General features: G+C 49.7%; 1 protein-coding gene across 1 annotated transcript in view; it reads right to left on the reverse strand.

The window, feature by feature from the left end:
- The window catches only part of TRPV1 (transient receptor potential cation channel subfamily V member 1), a 28,968-nt gene extending 23,289 nt beyond the window's left edge, over positions 1–5,679 (reverse strand). The window contains exon 1 of the mRNA XM_018064037.1: positions 5,551–5,679. The gene's annotated coding sequence lies outside the window, so the exon portion shown is untranslated. The remainder of the gene's footprint in view (positions 1–5,550) is intronic.

Consider the following 6,000-nt stretch of genomic DNA (forward strand, 5'->3'; position numbering starts at 1 on the left):
TGGCTATGCATTCGGGAAGGAACTGAGTGGTGAAGATGGTTCAGCCCCAAAGAGCCAAGCAGTCTGCATTCCCAGGAGCAAGGTGGCTGGCGGAGACCAACACTCACACTCCACAGTGTCCACACTGCATGGTCCCTCGGGTGCCACGTGCCCCTGCCACCAGTCATGCACTTGCCTGCCTTTGCTCTTTGACCTGGCTGCTGTAACTGTTGAGTTTGTAGGGAGTTTTTTGCACTTTTTTTATTTTGTAAAATTAGCATATTCAAAGGATCCTGGGTTTGTGACATTGTACAGGAGGCAGTGATCAAGACCATCCCCAAGGAAAAGAAATGCAAAAAGGCAAAATGGTTGTCTGAGGAGTCCTTACACATAGCTGAGAAAAGAAGAGAAGATAAAGGCAAAGGAGAAAAGGAAAGATATACCCATCTGAATTCAGAGTTTCAAAGAATAGCAAGGAGAGATAAGAAAGCCTTTCTCAGTGATCAACACAAAGAAATAGAGGAAAATAATAGAATGGGAAAGACTAGAGATCTCTTCAAGAAAATTAGAGATACCAAGGGAATATTTCATGTAAAGATGGACACAATAAAGGACAGAAATGGTATGGACCTAACAGAAACAGAAGATACTAAGAAGAAGTGGCAAGAATACACAGAAGAACTATACCAAAAAGATCTTCAAGACCCAGATAACCATGATGGTGTGATCACTCACCTAGAGCCAGACATCCTAGAATGTAAAGTCAAGTGGGCCTTAGGAAGCATCACTATGAACAAAGCTAGTGGAGCTGATGGAATTCCAGCTGAGCTATTTCAAATCCTAAAAGATGATGTTGTTAAAGTGTTGCACTCAATATGCCAGCAAATTTGGAAAACTCAGCAGTGACCACAGGACTAGAAACAGTCAGTTTTCATTCCAATCCTAAAGAAGGTTAATGCCAAAGAATTTTCAAACTGCCCCCACAATTGTACTCATCTCACATGCTAGCAAAGTAATGCTCAAAATTCTCCAAGTAAGACTTCAACAGTACATGAACCAAGAACTTCCAGATGTTAAAACTGAATTTAGAAAAGGCAGAGGAACCAGAGATCAAATTGCCAACATCTGTTGGATCATAGAAAAAGCAAGAGAGTTCCAGAAAAACATCTACTTCTGCTTTATTGATTATGACAAAGCCTTTGACTGTATAAATCACAACAAACTTGAAAATTCTTAAAGAGATGGCAATGCCAGATTACCTTACCTGCCTCCTGAGAAATCTGTATGCAGGTCAAGAAGCAGCAGTTAAAACTGGACATGGAACAACAAACTGGTTCCAAACTAGGAAAGGAGTACGTCAAGGCTATATATTGTCACCCTGCTTATTTAACTTATATGCAGAGTACATCATGTGAAATGCCAGGCTGGATAAAGCACAAGCTGGAATCAAGATTGCCAGGAGAAATATCAATAACCTCATATACGCAGATGACACCACCCTTATGGCAAAAAGTGAAGAGGAACTAAAAAGCCTCTTGATGAAAGTAAAAGAGGAGAGTGAAAAGTTGGCTTAAAACTCAACATTCAAAAAATGAAGATCATGGCATCTGGTCCCATCACTTCATGGCAAATAGATTGGGAAGCAGTGACAGATTTTATTTTCTTGGGCTTCAAAATCACTACAGATGGTGACTGCAGCCATGCAATTAAAAGATGCTTGCTCCTAGGAAGAAAAGCTATGACCAACCTAGACAACATATTAAAAAGCAGAGACATTACTTTGCCAACAGAGGTCCATCTAGTCAAAGCTATGCAGTAGTCATGCATGGCTGCATGGATGTGAGAGCTGGACCATAAAGAAAGCTGAGCACCCAAGAACTGATGCTTTCGAACTGTGGTGTTGGAGAAGACTCTTGAGAGTCCCTTGGACAGCAAGGAGATCCAACCAGTCCATTCTAAAGGAAATCAGTCCTGAATATTCATTGGAAGGACTGATGCTGAAGTTGAAACTCCAATACTTTGGCCACCTGATGCAAAGAAATGACTCATTGGAAAAGACCCTGGTGCTGGGAAAGATTGAAGGCTGGAGGGGAAGGGGACGACAGAGGATGGGATGGTTGAATGGCATCACCGACTCAATGGACATAAGTTTGAGCGAGCTCTGGAAGATGGTGATGGACAGGGAAGCCCGGCGTGCAGCAGTCCATGGGGTCACAAAGAATTGGACGTGACTGAGCGACTGAACTGAACTGAACTGGGGCTGAACGTTTAGACTTTAAGTGATTCAGGGCTGATGGGCCTTGGACATCTGAACCCCTGGAGTTATACTGGGAGCTGGTGCCAGCACCTATGGCTGTAATCTTGTGTTGATACTGTTCTCTACTCCCTAACCTCTTCTCCTACTCTTCCCCTCCCAGCTGGGCATTGTCACTCCCTAGTACCCAGTGATGTCCCAGGGGCCCCTCAGGGGCCTTGACCTCCACGGTGCCTCCACATGCGGTGCTTTTTCCTCCTTCTCCTCTTGTCCAAACCCTGTCACCTCTCAGATGCCACCTCCCCACTGATGCCATTCCTCACGCCCCTAACTCTGCACTGATGATGCTCCCCTCCCCCTCCAGGGTGGCCCAGCTCCTTTCATCCATCCTCATGACCCCCTAAGCACCACGTCCCCCCGCCTGCCCTGTGAACTCCTGGGCAGCAAGCTTGCCTGATCCATCTCTTTATGTGAAAAAGCTGTGCTGGGAAATGAGCAAGATCAGATACACACCCTTCTAGCTCCCATTCCCAAAGGAAGTTAGAGAAATTTATGTTCCAGCAGCAGCTGGATTCTGGAAAAACAGCCACTGAAGGAATGGAAGGCTTCTTCAGCCTGCATGGTCAAGTAAAGTTCAGGCAGTGAAAACTCAGAGCGCGTGGCTGGACTGTGCGAGTAGACCAGCTGTGATCTGATGCACAGATTCATACAGGAAAAAAGAAAGGCAGCCTCACCATTTCACAACCTGTGAGCAGGACAGATGCTGACTGTCGGCTCCATTCCCCTCCTGCCTGTTGTTTTGCATTCAGGAGGGCCTGAGTCTTTCTCTGATTCATCCATCAGGTAGAAACCTGCCTGCAGGAAGTCTGCCTGGCCACATAAAGCCGCACTTCCAACCGATACTCACGCGTGCATCCCATCACTCAGCCTCCATCCACTGACACTACCGGGTGGCCAGCCCAGTGCTGGGGGCACAGAGAGGACCAAGACTCCATCAGAGACAGAAAGCAGGGGCCGGCTGGGGCAAGGGGAACCACAGGAGGGCCCGGAGTGCCGAAGACGGCATCGTGGAGGAGGTGACAGATGAGCTGGGCCTGGAAGTGAAACGAGGCTAGGCTGGGACTAGGGGAGAGGATGAGGAGCCACAGAGTAAGTGATGAAGAAGAAGCCAGTGGGGTCAGAACCAGATGGCTGTCTGCCTTGAATGCCAAGGAGCAGGATGTGGACGTTATTGCTCAGATGGCAGGAAGCCATGAGAAGCTTCAGAAGCAGGGACACAAGGCACTGTGCTCCCGGAGACAACTTCCCATTGAGACCTGTTCGCAGTGTCGGGGAGCCTATTGGCAATTAAAAGGCATAGGAGGCTAATGAGAATAAGAGTAGCTGATGATTTGAGCACATGCTATGCAAAGGAAAGCACTGCTCTAACCCTTCACATGCACTCGCTCACTTTATTCTCACATCTCTAAGAGGTAAATGCTTTACAGATGAGGGAACTGAGGCACAGAGCAATTATATGGCTCACCCAAGGTACACACAGTTAGGGAAAGGTGGAACCTGGATTTGATCCCTGGCCCCAGAGCCTCTCCAGCACTCCACCACCCTTCCCAAAGGCTCAGGACACTTTCTCAGCCATTAAACTCAGCCCCAGACCTCACACTAAGACCCAGAGGCCAATCAAACCTGGTCCTCCCAGCCCTGGGGCCAGACAGGTGGGAACAAGGCTCTTCCACTCAGCAGCCCCAATTCTGTAGCACCCTCCAGCTCAAAACAAGCATCCTATGAAGCTGAAAACCTCAAAACAAATACAAATAAAGCCCAGGCCATATGCCAGGCCTGGGTCTCCCAGGAATGTTTCCCCTTGAACAAGGCTGGCTATAGAACCAGCAATAGACCTGCTCCCCAACTAGCAGGTTTAACAGCCCAGCAAGAGAGCACTCGTGAGCAGAAGCCACCACAAACTTTTCAATGATGTTCTTTTTTACAGCTTTGCCTGTTTCGCTGATTGGTCCCGATCTAACCAAATCTAACCATGAAGCAGACCACAGTGCTCCCAGTCAGTCAACAAATTCTGGATGTGCCCTGCAGTGCTGCACCTGATTCCCTACTGGAAACCAACCTTCTCCCTGGACAGAGGATGGGACAGGAACTAAAAGGTCAATTGCTCTAGACTAGGAGGGTAAACAGGCTTCTCTGGTGGCTCAGATGGTAAAGAATCTACCTGCCATTCGGGAGACATGGATTTGATCCCTGGGTTGAGAAGATCCCCTTGAATAGGAAATGGCAACCCACTACAGTATTCTTGCCTGGAGAATCCCATGGACAGAAGAGCCTGGCAGGCTACAGTCCATGGGGTCACAAAGAGTCAGACATGACTGAGCGGCTGACACAACATTTAAGAAGGTGAACAGGGACAAAATACTTGGCACTGCCAGGCCTGGGCTGTGCCCAGCACGGAGCCCCGGAGCCATGCACCTGTGAGAGTCAAACGTGCTACAGAGATGGGGGCATTTCCATGATTTAGGGGTGTTTGGTTCAGTTTAACACAAGATTCACAAACTCACCAATCTGGACTGAAGGGTGGTCTTGAGAAAATGACCCTCCCAGCAAAGACCTGGTTTGGCTTCAGGGTCTTTCTCAACTCCAGAGCCAGGAAGGACACTGCCCACCAGCTGGGACAAGCCTCCCTTCCTCTTTCCGCAGTCTAGGTGAGACATCCTGGAATACAGGTCTCCCCGTCACCTCTCTGCCCAAAGCATCCGTCTGCATCTGGCCTCCCTGCAGGCTTCTGGGAGCCGGTCCAGGGCCCAACCCTGATCATGTTCACCCCAGCATCCTACCTGAGCATTTCCTAAGAAGGGATGCAGAGCTGGGGACCTGGCAACCCATGGATGTAGAGCCGGAGGAACCCAACCAAAACCAGAGGTTAGACAAGAATCCAGGGCTCCTTCCTCCTGGCCCAGAATTCCTTCATTTCAGACAGGACTACACACTGAATCCTCCAGCCACAAACCAACTGCCAGCCTCTGCTGCAGCCAAAGCCTCTTGGCCCCAGGATGCCCCTGGCACAAATAATATCAGCCTCCATTGTCACTTACCAAGTGCTCACGACTAGCCAGGCCAAGGGCCCTACTGTGCCACAGCCTTTGAGGAAGCTACTGTCATTACCCTCAATTTTCAGATGAGCCGCCGAGAGGCTCATTGAACGACCCATAGTCACACAACTAGAAAAGGCACAGCCCAGCTTTAGACGGCTCACTGTGCCGTTTCTGAAAGCGAACGCCTGCACTGGCCATCCCGCTACAAAAGTGACTCACCAGCTAGACGCAGGCACACCCCGGACCTGGCAGGTGCGGCAAGCTTGAAGGCTGTTGTGCTCCAAGGGAGAGCTGAGCTGGTGTGGTGAGAAGAGCCACCCCTGCCCTGCCTCCGTGAGGGTCCTCGGCCCCTCCCCAGGCCACGGCTGCTCTGACTGGCAGGGACGGGCTGTGGGTACGCTCTGGCAATCAAAGAAAATGTTTCCAGCAACAGCAGCAGCTGCAGTTGCCGAGGCTCCGAGTCCCAGAGGACCCCAAAGCCCTTCCCATCATTTTTGCCCTTTTTTCAGAAACCACTTAGCCGCTGCCCCTCCTCCAACCATGCCAGGGCTACAGTGCAGTCAGCCACACACAGCCCAGAACCAGCTAGAGCTGGTGACTTCAGCTCTCAAGGAAGGAGGGAGGTGCTTAGGCCCCCCAGACCCACTAGCCTGGCAGACAGGGCGGTCT

The sequence above is a fragment of the Capra hircus genome, chromosome 19, assembly GCF_001704415.2.
Source record: "Capra hircus breed San Clemente chromosome 19, ASM170441v1, whole genome shotgun sequence".
NCBI classification, from domain to species: Eukaryota; Metazoa; Chordata; class Mammalia; order Artiodactyla; family Bovidae; genus Capra; species Capra hircus.